The sequence below is a fragment of the Miniopterus schreibersii genome (genome assembly GCF_964146895.1).
Source record: "Miniopterus schreibersii genome assembly, chromosome: 19".
NCBI classification, from domain to species: Eukaryota; Metazoa; Chordata; class Mammalia; order Chiroptera; family Miniopteridae; genus Miniopterus; species Miniopterus schreibersii.
The window spans coordinates 15,961,144-15,975,065 of NC_138119.1; the positions used below are offsets into that span (position 1 = coordinate 15,961,144).

The following is a 13,922-nucleotide window of genomic DNA, read 5'->3' on the forward strand; positions in this document are numbered from 1 at the left end:
CTTCAATGTAAATAACATTCTTTCAAGCATATTTTTTTGAGAGCCAAGTAGAAAAATGTAAAACCAAGATGTTAACCTCATGCTTTAAGGGAAAATTATTCGAAAAGTTATCCTTAGTGGCTCACTTCAGGATGACTCTGCTGGCCTCTTCGAGCTCCCTTTGGAGTCCGGGGGAATGGAACAGTCTCCTTTATGTTCTGACCCAGCTACATGTCATCCGGAGAGCCCTACGCACGCCCTGGGGCTGCCTTGCAGGGTGCGGGGGAATGATCCACGGCTGGACTCCTGCTGGTGTTTGCTGCAGATGATAGAAGGCATTTCAGATTGTGTGGTACTATGTAAATATTCTGTGAGAAATTTTGATATTGCCTTGCTGCTTATTTTTTACATTTTGTGAACTATTGTTTAGTACTTTATGTTCTGGTCCTGGGAGTTTTCTGTAAAGTAAAACTTTCTTTGCACACCATGCCTTGCAGATGACACATTTGCTTAGGCCCGATTGTTAAATGGAAGAATTTGGCCTTAATCATATATTTACTTCATAATTTTACCTTTTTTTTTTTTTTTTTTTTTTAAAAAAGAAACTATAGTGTCAGATTTGGTAAAATATCATGAAACTGTAGAAATTTTGAATCTCATGGAGTTTTTAGCCTTAAGACAGAATCTTTCATTATAAAAATGAAATATCTGAATAAAAACAGCTTGCTTTCGTCCAAAACACATGCTTAAAATGCGTGATTAGATTAAAACCCAAAAAACTTGGGGTAGCCTTGCACTACATTTTTTAAAAGCTTGACCAGAAACTTTCTAAGAAAAATGAAAATTGATTTTAAATAATGAAGTTAAAGCATTTTAGTGAAGCGAATCAAAACAGACACATTTCTAATTTTACCCCCCTCCCCTCCTTCCCCCCCAACTTTTCACCCTGCTCACTTAACTCCAGTTCACAGGGCGTAAACTGAGGTTTTGACATTTCCTCAAAAGATATGGCAAAATATACACCACATATCCATTAATCCACACCCTTGCCTTTTTTTTTTTTTTTGACAATAATGGAATTGCCTGACCAGCTCAGTTGTTTCGAAGTTTGCAGTGAGTGGGGCGTGTATTCCAAGTGAGCGCACTGGCCCCATGCGCTCCATCCACCCTTGGAGCAGTAGCGTGAACTCCTGATTAGTTAAATGACGACACAGTCATAAATCTATGCATATCACGACACTTGGAGATGTCAGAGCTTCAATTTTAACTTTCTCTACTTCCAAAAAGGAGAAGCAACTATTTCAACACACTTGAAAATTATGTTGGAAACAGATACTCTTTTCAGTATGTTTCACCCAGGTGCAAACTGGCTGAGTTTTACTCAAGATTCGTGATCTCCTGGGATATTATTTCTTCCCTCTTTTTCTTTTGTCCCTCTTTCTTAAGCAGTCATGATACAGAAACCTGAACTTTGTTTTCGGAGCAGACTTATTAGGATCACTTATTCTTTGCCAGGAGTCAGACTTGAAGTTCTGTTGTTTCGTTATACTGAGCACAGGGTGCTGCAAAGCTGTGTACTGTGAATGTCAAGGGCGGTAATTTACTGACAACATCAGGAAAAGAGAACTATAGAAAGCACAGGAGCATTTTCAGAAATGGGTTTTATTATATTTCATAGGCACCACTCACTTCACCTCTGGTGGGTTTCAATATCTAAATCAAAATAAAAGAATAATAATAATACATACGAGTTAAGTATTAAGCCAACAGATGAAAACCCCAGGCCCCCCGCCCCTCATTTTGGTTGTAGCTCTTGGTGTAGGTGCTACGGTGTGAGGGCTGCTTGCTTTCAACGGCTGGTTGTCATTCAGGCTGGGTTGTCATGTGACTGCCTGTCTGTGCCTGCTGTACAGGTGAGCGGATGTTCTGCACAGCAAGTGTAGACAGGCAGACACATGACAACTCCGTCCAGCCAGGCCCTTGGTTCCTTCGGGTTTCCTTTGCTCAGGGGCAGACACAGTCTGTTTTCCAGATTTGGTGATTTTTGGAGGGTCAGGGGAAAGGGAGAAAAACACACAATAGAATTAAACATTAAAACATTATGGAACTAAAAACAAGTTAGACTTTTGACTTTATTCAGAAAGGACACTCGTACATTTGTTCCCAAATGTGCTAACATGGATAATTGACTTGACAGAAAACTCATATTGAAATTTTAAGGCAAAAACAAACAAACGAAAAAAGATTAAACACCAGGTTTATTCTTAACTCCAGTTCATGTTATTACTGGCCCATATGCAGTCAGAGTTCAGAGCAATTGGACCAGATGTTTTCCCTCTTCCCCCAAACTCTGCATATTTTAAAACTGAAGTTAAAGATAAAGGCATGTTTATACATGTTTCTTGTAGTAGATAAGTACCATAGCCTTGCCCATGAAAAAGAAACTTATCATTTACATGGAAATGGCAGCCATTTTCAAAATAATTAACGAGCCTAATGCATTTGGCAGTTCAACCCGCTGACCTTGCATCTGATGCTTTGAGAGTGGGATTCTACACGGGCTTGTCTTTTTACCAATACTTTATTAAGCAACGGGAGCTTATTTAAATTTTCTCATGTCCTTTGTTAATGCAGTTTTTAAGTATGGATGTGAAAACCAAGTCAAAAGCAGTTGTGAGCTTAAGCCCTCTTCCTGATTGACCACAGAGCTGTGCCATGAGTCCGAGGGGTATAAACTAAACAGCTGCTGGCCACAGAGATGCTCGCTCAGAATGGGTTTGGACCTTTTTAGTGCACGACAGTTACAAAATAGTCCCCTAAACACAGAAAAAGGAAACTTCATTTCATATCCAAAAAATAAAGCAGGCCCTTTGGAAGATTTCTGTAGAACTCCTATGAGAAAGAGTGATGGTGTTAAACGTACAGATAGGAAATTTAATTCTGGTGAGTCAAGAATAACTCTACTGTCTATTTTAATATAAATGATCAATTCATACCCATAGAGGGATTTCACAAATTCCCCTGCCCTTTAAAAAACAAAATCTCCAGACAGTCAAAATTTCAGTAAGTGGGATTTCTTCAAAAACTAAACCAAAACATTATTGTCCAAGGAGTGTGTAATGAGGAATTTTTCCCCCTCAAGAATTATAAAGAAAACAAGTAGTATATTTCCCTTTCATTGTAAAATTCTGAGAAAAATAGCAAATAGAAACTTTATGGAGAACAAAATAGTTTTTAGAAACTATGAAAAAATGAATTTTGTACACAGCTCAACCTTCATGCAGGGGTTAGATGTGCTACAGTTTTAAGAAAGAGTTGAGAAGTGCAAGTTTCCATTTATTTATTTAATTTCAAGAAAATAAATGTCTGACTGTTTCTGGTCATCCCTTCTGAGTAGAGGACTTTTGTTTTTTTTTCTTGACAGACTCAAAAACATCAGTGAACTTGGCTGCTATGAAATAATTACGAGGTCAGAGTATGCAAAAACAAATACCTCAGCAACTATTTTGCTATCGCTGCCGTGTTCAGTGCAACAGAGAATATTTATAGAGTGATTCACTTACAAAGAGCATATTTGTGGAAATTAAAAATTACTGTAATTCGGTATAGCTTTCCCTCTCTCTCCCATAAATACTTTGATCCAGTTAACTCTGCTCAATTAAGGAATGATGCAACCTGGAAAAACAGAAAGAAATATGTGTGAGTTCATATGCGCTCCTTTAATGAAAAACAATTCTAGTAAACCAAAATACCCCAAAACATCAGAGCCTGAAAAACCATAACTGTTTTTCAGGGGGGGGTAAATCTTGCTGAAAAACGATGACTCATAAGACTTTGGGACAATTTATGTTTCTAATAGGTTTTTAAAACACAATTATAGTAAATATGTGGCATCTGCACACCTCATAGTCTTGCTGAACCTGCCCCTGGGCATGCTAAAAAGGGAAAGGTTGAAAAATCAGTTGAGTGTTTTTTCTGTCTCCCAAGCTATAGAGTAAATATTAATTCATTATCCCTTAAAATAATAGCTAAAATATGAAAGAGCTATGTACATTATTATCATAGTGTCATTTTTAATAAGGTCATTACCCTTTATTTTTGTTTTTGTCATTTATTTATTATCTTAAGAAAAAATGCAAGAAAAGAATTACGTTCCAAGTCTTCAATAGCAAAATTAAACCAAAGCAACTCCAGGAAACTGGTGGTTATAAGTCAGGGAATTAAAAATGAATATTTAATTAATTTACTTAATTAACTTCATTATTTCTATTAATTAAAACTGATAAAAATTCTTCAAAAAAAAAAGGGGTAACTATTTCTATCTACATAATTTGCAGCAAACCCAGGTAAAGAGGTAGAAGAAATCAAGTAAGAAAGTTTCCATCTTTACTCAGGAGTTTCCTGTCTCCCCTCAGGTTAAGCCTGACCTTCTCTAGTTGTTTTAAGCTGGGATTTCGGATGATGGTCTTTCATGTATTATTTGGACGTTATTTCACGGGTGGGATGTTCTCTTTCGAGAAGAGGAAAGGTTGTTTTTAAACAGCAGATCTCGTGTCAAGGAGCTGAAAGCTTTGGCTTCTCTCTCTTTTGTAAGGATGATGCTGGTGGCTGGTGGCTGAGTGAACTTTTTACTTTACCAAGTTGTGTTTTCCTTTATTCCCTAGAACAGTTTTATGACTTCAACCGGAGGCGGGGGGGGGGAGGAAAAATTCTATCAGTAGGAATTTTATGCCGACACTCTTTCCCACAGAGTGAAAAACTTGGGTGGTCTGTAGGCGAGAGGTGGGGGAGATAGTATATTTTGGTCTTTCAAAAACATAAACACATTATCCCGGTGGAAAGCCTGAGCGCCCAGCAGGAAGGACATTAAACCCCTTCACTAATTGCAGGAAAGTGATCAGTGTGAAATTTTGTCCCCTTGTAAACAAACCTTGGATTTTGAGATCTATGGCTGGGGGGGGGGGCAGTTTGAAAATGTAAATAAACTTTTCTATTGATCCTCTCCCAATTAAGAAAATGTGTGGGAAGCTAGAAGCTCCGGATCGCCTTTCTGTTAGATGGCAGGAAAATTCTTTTAACCCCAAACCTAGTCTAACTTACCAAGGCCGAAATGAGTAAGTACGAAGTTTCTATGAAGTGCGCTTTGGACAGGCCCTGCAAGCAATTTCCTCTTTCTGGCGATGCATTGCCATGCACAGTTTCATGCGATGCACAATGCTTCATTTTCATACTTACACTTCCCGCATATCCATGAGCAGTTTTAGTCGAAGATGATCACTGTTGGTTAGTTTCCTCTGGAATAGATCCCATGATCCCTAAAATATTTGTATGTCTCCTTACAAAGTCATATCAAAATCAAGTTAAGCATTACCCTAGCCTGGAAATAAAGTTAGTCTAGCTGTGTGTGCATACGAGTCGGGGTGTCCCCGTGCATACAGCAGTGTATGTGCCATGCTGCCTTCAGGCGGCAGAGGTTTAGAGAGCCAGCTTTTATTTTTCATCTTGCACTGAGCCCATGCCAGTTAAAAATAAGTACCGTTCCTTTTCATTTGTGAAAAGTCGGCATGAAAAATGGGTCGTCAGGACTCCACCAAGCACGTGTAGGGGCTCCTCGGCTCCCCCCGCACAAAGTTTTTCTGATGTTTCTACTCCTGTACTTACGCCAAGGACACCCTTGGGTCCCCTCTGTCTCCAAACTAAAAGTCATCCTGAGGGAGGAAATAGGTGAGGGGCCGATGGTGGTTAGTTTCTTTGAAATAAAAAAAAGCCATTTAATGTAAAGAAAGACATTTAAATTAAATACACATGAAATGAAAGTAAGTTATAAAATTCAATCATTTCTACAGAGTAAAAAACAAAAACAAAAACCCCCTCAAAATTTGAGACATCTTAAACGTTACCAAAGTGCCTTATGGCTTGCTTTCTTTACTAGCTGTATAAGTTAGTAAAAATACATTTCTTGGAAAAAAATAAGCTCTGGTAAGTATCTTATAGTTTCTCTCCTTAGTTTTCCTATGTAAAAGAAGCTGGAAAGATTTTAAAAATCTCACTTGTTCAATGAAAAGTAATTAATACGGAAGCCTCCACGTCACAATAGAAAACAAACCGTATCCTTTAAGTGGAGGAGACAGCCAAACCTCTCCTTTTTTATAATATTATAACTAAAAACCACGAATAGGAGAGAAAACATGGGTCTTTTTATACCAGTTTTAGGATGATCAAAAGGGTAATTTTTAAAATAAAAATCATTTTGACAAAAGATGACGTGGGGAACCTTTTATAATAAACTGTTTCTCAAAGGACGTGTGACAATTTTTTAATTGTTGCAAAATGTATAACTTAGAAAAGTATTTGCCTAGGGACCACGGAGAATTTAAGGGAGGGCAAAAGAGATTATATTCATTTTTCACAAAAGTCTACAGAACGGATGTTTTCATTATATAGAATTGTTTGGGGGTAACTATAAATAGGGGGTTGAGGGAATTAGGGGTGAGGCCGTACCATTTTTCCAGAACTTTCCTTAAGGGACCCACCTCTGAAGTTCAGCGCGGATCATATTGCAGCCCAGACTTTCTGCATTATTCTCTGTTGGGATTTCATTCAGCTTGAGGGTTTTCCTCCCTCCCACCTTCCCTCCCCCTTCACCTCCAGGACAGCTGGAAACTGACCAACAAAAACTTTGCCTTCGTTTACAAATTCCTTTTTTATCAGTGGCTTTCTAGACAAAGTACCTTATCATTTTAAATGCTCCGAGACATAGACGCATTGTAAAACCTAGGCGCGAGGGCTCAGCTGACCAGCAGTTATCAACCATTCTTGGATTTGAACAACAACAACAACAACAAAAACCCCCAAGCTATATATTGGGATAGCTGAAGACAGAGGTTTCTATTTCCCGGTTTATTCAGTTGCTGACTCAATAGTTCTGGGTTGGCGCTCTTTTCTGGGCAAGTCCCATCTGTGTGGTCTGGTGGGCAAAAAACTTGGCAGCCTCTTCTTTTATTGTTAGATCCTGTTATTCCTGGTACTTATCTTATGTAAGTAAAATTTCAGAAAAGCACGCTCCATAGAGCATTTAAAAAATAGCAAGTATTCTTTACTTTGGGGCAAAATGGGTCCAATCCTGGGACGTTCAAGTTATATAGCACAGCCCTCATTCAAACAAGTTTTTAGGACTCTTTCAACCATTGAAAACTAGCCTCATTCAAATATTTTTAGTGTTTGGAGTCTTTTTGTATTTCATTTTGGAGTGGAAAAAAATCTTTAAACTTAAGAAAATACTTATAAATCCTCAGAAAGCAAGTAACTTACAATAAATCACTATAAACCGCACCCCGTTGCTCTTTTACAGTAAACGAATAGCTCTCGGCCACACGAGTGCCTGTTTCTCGCATGTGACACAAATCATTGGCTCCCACCTCGGCTCTCCTGGGTCACACAGCCCAGGTGAGCGACAAGAGGGCCTTACCCGCAGGTCTTCCCCAGAGCAGTCTCTCCCCGGCGGTGTTCCCGAGGGCTCCTTGGTCCCTACTGTGCAAAACCTGTGAAGAAAAACACTGGATATGAGATTCGAAAGAGGAGCCAACAAACGTCCTCTCCTCGGAAACAGCCACTCTTGTCCCCAGCCGTCCAGGGCGTTGCTGTGCCTTGCCCAGTCTAACCAATGTGCAGACTACTGTACAACGGCATTGTCCTGAACAGGTAGTCTGAACACTGGGCCGACGGGGCAGGAGCTCCAGAAGCTTCCATCTGGGCACGTAAAATCCTCTCCCGGTCTTTGGGAACAGTTGCATTCGGCTCTCCCCCCTGGATCCTGCTGCACTGACTGAGCCCCACTCCAGCGCTGTGATTTTCAGCCTTGACGTGGCACATTTGCTGCAGACTGGGGAACTGGCAATGAATTTAGGACCGGGAAAAGGGGGAGGGCTGGGCTGGAGAGTCCATATATGGGATGATGTCACCCTGGGGAGGTTTGGGTATGCGCTGTGCCGCTGGAGAGACCGCTAGAATCGCCTGCTCTCAGACATGGGTCTGTGCGTAAAATGGTACCAGATGTTCTGGTGTAATGTTAAGCAGTCATTTCATCTTCAGGCCAGATTTTTTCCCTCAACTGGGCAGGAAGTGGGCCCCAGTATGGAAAAGCTGTAAAAAAAGAGTCGAGATGTACAGTTCTGCTCTGGCCAACTGAAAGGGAGTCCGTGGAGAAGGACAGCTTTGCTGTCTGATCCGGGCTCAGAAAGTCGTCTGAAGACACAGGGCAGATAAGAAAGTAAACAGAGAGCGAGCGCTGAGAGCCAGGGCTCCTTTGGAAACCTTTTTTTTTTTTTTTTGTGCTTTCCTGTGGTACTTTATTTTCTGGTATTTCACTCGTCAAAAAGGGCAGATAAGTTCATTTTTTCCCCTCTCTCTCTCTGTCCCTCCTCCTCCTCGTCTGCTGGATCTGTCAGCGGCTCGCAGGCTGCTCTAGACTTGAACAGTAATTATAGCAACTTCCTGAAAGTGAAGCCCCCATGAAGTCTGGAGAAATGTTCTTTGTCATGGCCTCTCCATGAGTAATTAGTTCCACATGTGGCCTTCCCCGTTTCCCTCGGCGACTCCGGCTGCAGCTCGGAGCGCTGTGCTATACAGCTTGACCTAAAGGAACGTGAAAGTTGGGATTTCCAGCCTCCCCCATGAAATAACCGCTCCGCGCTCCCACCAAATTGGCCCTGGTGGATCCATGCTGTGACGTCCAGGGTTGTTTTTCACTGGTCATTCCGGATTCTCTGTGAACACTTTTGTTTTGTTCTAATGGTGTTCTGCTGCTTAGCTTTATCTCTGCTTAACTAAGTCTGTTGAAATTTGCCAAGTACCGCTTGACCAAAGGTGATAACATATCAGCCCACAGGCATCTCCTTTCCTTCTCCTGTCCTTGCTGTTTTCAATTATATATACTGGTGACTATTCCGAGTATGCAACTCTGACTCTCCCGCCATAGAATTCTGATTTGAGCTAGACTTCCCCAGACGTGACCTTGATTAATTGCCTCTCCTGAGCTCAGAATGTGAGAAAATTCCTAGGTAGCTTCCACGTTTAATTTGAGTAGCCCAACTGAGAAATTTAGCTTCCTCTAAACAATTTACAGCCAAAGCGATTCATTTCTACTGGCCTTCTGTAATGCTTTTTCAGAAGGAGAAAAATCTACCTTTCTAAGTATGCTGGGCTGATTATTTGAAAAAGCTACAAGGGAGAGCTGTCGTAAGGCATTTGCTTTTCCTGAAATGTCTTCCTCTTGAATGAACACATCATGAAAGAGTTTAAAAGTTATTATAAGCCCCCGTCACCTTGGGAGGAAGATGAAATAAGATACAAATGAATGATCCAGCAGTTTGAGGTGGAACAGGGAGATTAGCCTTAGGCACATCATTCGCAGAGAGATTGAAGTCATCCCTGGAAGTCAGAAGGATCACCTCATGTCCCTGCTCTTCAGCTTCCATGCTTGTGTCTTCAGGGCCTGGAGCTTGAGCAAGCCCGGTATGACTCAACTCCTTGTATGGTGCTGGAAAAATGCAAGTGTGACGACACACAACACAGTAGTCCTGTTACAAGTGGATGCCACTTCCATCCTTTTTCAGTGTCTGTATGTTTCTTCACAAGTCATCCGTCATCCTAGAGGAGCCATGGGCCGGAGGGAACCACAGTCCGCCAGGAGCCCCGGCTCCCAGGTGTGGGCTCGATTCTGCCACCATAGCGGAAGCCCTTCCTCTGCCCTCTTCTATTTATACCGATGAAACAGGCCTTGGAAATTTTGGGTAAGGCAGATGAAAGGTGGGGCTGATCAAACTGCTCCATGATTTCATCTTGGTTTACACATCTGTACTTTCTCAGATGGAGGGGGAGAGAGATCCCTTTCTCAAATAGGGGTTTTTATGATGTTTTATTCAAGGGACTAAAACTTAATCCTTCCTGCTTCTGAAGCATTTTCAGTGATTGTTCTACAGAAACAAGTGTAAAGACTGTGTCCCCTTCGCATATGATGCTGTCTCACTGGGCATGCAGTTGATTAGAGTGCTTTAGACTTATCTTTCCTCCAGATAGTTCAACCAGTATTTGTTCTTGCTGCCTACTCATGCACTAGTCACAGTGCCAGGGACTGGGCATATGAAGTTTGAGAAGATACGATTCCTGCCCTCAAAGAGCATGCACTTACTTATAGTGTCAGGAATGCTCGTCTGTGATCAAGTTCAATCTGAAAAGTCCGCCATGCCTCTGTGGAAAGTTCTTGGCATTTCTTGGGAAATGGCCCTAGGACTTTTCCAGGTGTGTAAAGTTATCAGTGAAAAATATCTGCATGTGATGGGCTCTAGAAAGCAAACTTAGACATCACTAAGACTTGACTTTGAGAACTGATGTTATTTAACTTGCTTATTTCAAAAGGTATTGACCAAGCTGATTATTTGAATCAATGGATGGCTTTGGTTGACTACAAAACTTGCTCTCTTTTAAAATGTCTTGGAAAAGAAACTGTTTCAGTTGGTTATTATTCCCAAGCTTGGCAAAATTTTGTGACTTTAGAAATTCTCAAATTGAAACCAGGCAGAGACTTGTTTCTATGTACTTATAAAGAAAAAGGGTTACTAGTGTTTACAATTAGAGTGTTTTGTGACGTCCAGATATGCACACTTCGGATAGTATTTATATTGCTTTAAATGTTTTGTTACAGGATTAGTGCCTGTGCTTTATAAACTTTCAAACAATAGAAAGTATGTAAAGAAAAAGTTCACTTTCCCCCCCCCTCCACTTTCCTAACCCTTTCTGTTCTCCCAATAATAACAGTTTGGTGTGATTCTTTTTACCATCTTTGCAAGGGTCTTTTTATAGCTTCTCTACAGATTATAAAATCCACCAGTTTCTTATAATCGTATTATGGGGTAGATACTATTATCATTCTCATTGTATTGATTATGAAAATCGAGGTTCGGAGAGGTTAAGTAATAACTTTGTGGAATTACAGTAAGTGACAGAACTCAGCCTTTTTTTTTTTTTTTTTTAAATTCAGATGCCTGTGATTAGAGGCATATTGTCAACCCACAGACATGATTTCCCCCCTACAGAATTCTTATGGCCATTATAATTCTTGTTATTAATTTGTCAATTATCTGCTGCCTTCTCTTAGTTTTGAACTGAAATGTTAATGTGTACTATTTATTATTTTACATATTTGGATACTTCTCCCCCCCCCCCCCCAAATAGAATATAAGCTAATTGAAGGCAGGGAGTATCTTTATACTTTTTTTAAACTAGCCTATAGTAAGCCATCCATTTTTGACTGGTGTACCACAAAAATTTTTTAAACATGCAATACCTGACTGTTTAGTCAGAGGTACTGACCTCTTTTCTCTTAGATTGTCAAATAAAAAAATGACAACAACCAACACAACAATAGCTCTCCGGTGTGAATGAATAAAATTATACTTTTTTTTTTTTTGTCAGATCGGCAAAAAATATATTTTTTGGCGTGCTGCATAATTTTAGTAATTAGTTTGTGTGTGTCATGAGATGAAAGAGGTTAAAAATCTCTGCATTAAATTGTAGAAAGATCGAGTAAAAACTATGTAGTGTGCATGTGGTTTCTGATCTAACCTTTATCATGACAACTCAAGAGTTAAAGCTATCTTAGTTTTACCTTAAATCAAAGCCACATGGTACAATTTTAACATTTATATGTGTGTATTGCCGTTATGTGTCTGATTCATCATTCTTTTAGAAATACACATGGACATTGGGCCAGCCATATTTACTTGCATATTTTTGCCTTCTGATCTTCTGGAAGCATCCTGCGTAGCTGTCGGTCATGCAGTCTTGTGTGAAAAGCAGGATCTAACCAAGCCGTGCAGGTTCCCTTCTTGTTGTTTTCTCCTTCCCAGTTTGTGTGAGAGATAAAAATCTAGTTGACCCCAGTTCACTGCAAATTAGGGAAGGTACCCCCCTCAGTTTGGCCCTGTGTGGTGTGGATTAGCACTTTCTTTATTGGATGCAGCGCAGTCCCTTAATCACCAGCATTTCCTATTTTGTTAGGGCCCATGAGGACTGGCCGACTTGTTATAGCAAAGCTTGCTTTCCCTTCTTCCCTCCCTCCTGACTCTCAACAAATGGCTGCCCCAGCCCCCTGCGGGGAAGCGCCTCCTTAGCCTGAGAGGCTGGACCAGAGGCTGGGAAATAGGGGAGAGCAAGGGTCCGGAAGACTTTACAGATTTCCCTCCACAGCTGAAAACGAAGTTCCCCTGGAACAGCCCCAAATCTTCAACTTAATGCAACTGGCTTTATAGTCTTGCGAGTGCTTGCAAAAGGCAGAGACTGTGGGAGAGCCGATTTTAAAGACACACATTCACAGACGCATGTTTTGTTTTGCCCTTCTCTAGAATTTCCACTGCGGAGTCCGTTTATTTAGAAATCAGCCCCTAACCAAAAGCAGTATATATTTTATGAACATTCTTTCCTCAAATCAGTCGAGGAAGATAATGTTACGTCTTGGAGTTTTCCTAACCACTGGCGTGCACAGCAGCCATTTCTGAGTTTCAGTAACACAATACATCCGGCAGACAAACCTGAAAGCTCTGGCTCCATGGAAAACCAGTCGTGTGAAGGTAAATATGATTTATGACTCCAGGAAAATCTGAAGCTCTTTCTTGAGATCTTTTGGGGAACGCAAGATAAAGGGACTGGAAAATTGGTGCTGGCCTTCGCAGGCGGGCTGTAAGTGAGAGCGCACCAGGAACGCCGCCCGCCGCCCATTCAGCCCCCAGGGGCTGTCGAGCATCATCCGAATGCTATGCGCTCTGACCTCCCGTCGGATTCCCCGCTACAGTCAGACTTCACAACGAGCGATGCCTCCCTGGGACAGGAGAAATAGGGTGTCCTCGGGTCACTGACAATTTTAGAATATTGACTCCTGATGTCCTTTGGCATCACCGATATTTTACTTCCTGAGTGCGACTCAGAAACGAGCATGCATGATATCCAACAGAAAGCAAAAACCAGTATGTGCTTCGTGTAGACTCAGAAACCACTTTCTCTCAGGGGTGGAGAAAGTGTCCTTCTGTGGCTGGCTGCGGGTACCCGGGAAGCACAGTGGCTATGAGGAAATGTGTGTGGGACAGAAGGGTTCTGCTTCGCCCAGCGTGCCGGCTGTAACGCAGGAGGTCAGTTTAGAAGCTCCAGGTCTTCCAGCGATGCTGGGCACACTTGCATAGTCCATGGCAGGGCATCGTTCGTTATTAGAGGATCTGTAGTCCTCTGGTATATGCAGGAGGGGAAACATGAATTATATGAATTGCTAAAAGGGTTTGATCCGGCCTTGGCCAGGTTGCTCAGTTGGTTCGAGAGTGGTCTTGATATGCCAAATTTGTGGGTTAGGTCCTAGATCAGGGCACACAGAAGACCAATGAATACATGGATAGGTGGGACGACAAATCAGTGTTTCTCTCTGTCTCTCTCTCCCTTCCTCTCTCTGTCTAAAAATCAATCAAAAATTTTTTTAAAAAGGATTTGATCCAGCATGTATCTGTTTGGTTGAGTATGTTGTAGATGCTGCAACTGGCTTCTCAGTTCTGTTCAGCGTCGAGAAAATTTACTCAAGGGATGTATAAGACAACATTAGAATACTCCTATTTGTACCACGGTGGGAATCTGCTTTCTCCTTACAGACAACAGAAAGCACTTGGTGTATTCATTAGTTCATGCGAAGTTTATTTACATGTTGCAAGTGAGTGTGAATCATGTATTTTTATAAGCACTTATATTATTTGCATATTAATCCATCAACAATGGCTTCAATTTGCCAGGTGGGATCCGAATGTAACTCACTGACACTCCCAGTCTCAGTGCAGAAGCGGTAAAGAAAGGAAAGGGTTCTGTGTTCCGTTTCTAAAGGTTTGTTTTGTTGCTTTACTGCTTCTCCTTTA

The 13,922-nt window shown here is 41.1% G+C and overlaps 1 protein-coding gene and 1 long non-coding RNA gene across 7 annotated transcripts in view; one reads left to right on the forward strand and one right to left on the reverse strand.

Moving 5' to 3' along the window:
• DNM3 (dynamin 3) overlaps positions 1-13,922 on the forward strand; it is a 352,871-nt gene that overhangs the window by 162,726 nt on the left and 176,223 nt on the right. The window lies entirely within an intron of this gene.
• On the reverse strand, positions 1,623-7,836 carry LOC308548739. Its single transcript, XR_013997659.1, has 2 exons — positions 5,215-7,836; positions 1,623-3,654 (listed from the first exon to the last, which is right to left on the reverse strand). It is a non-coding gene; the product is annotated as an uncharacterized lncRNA (long non-coding RNA).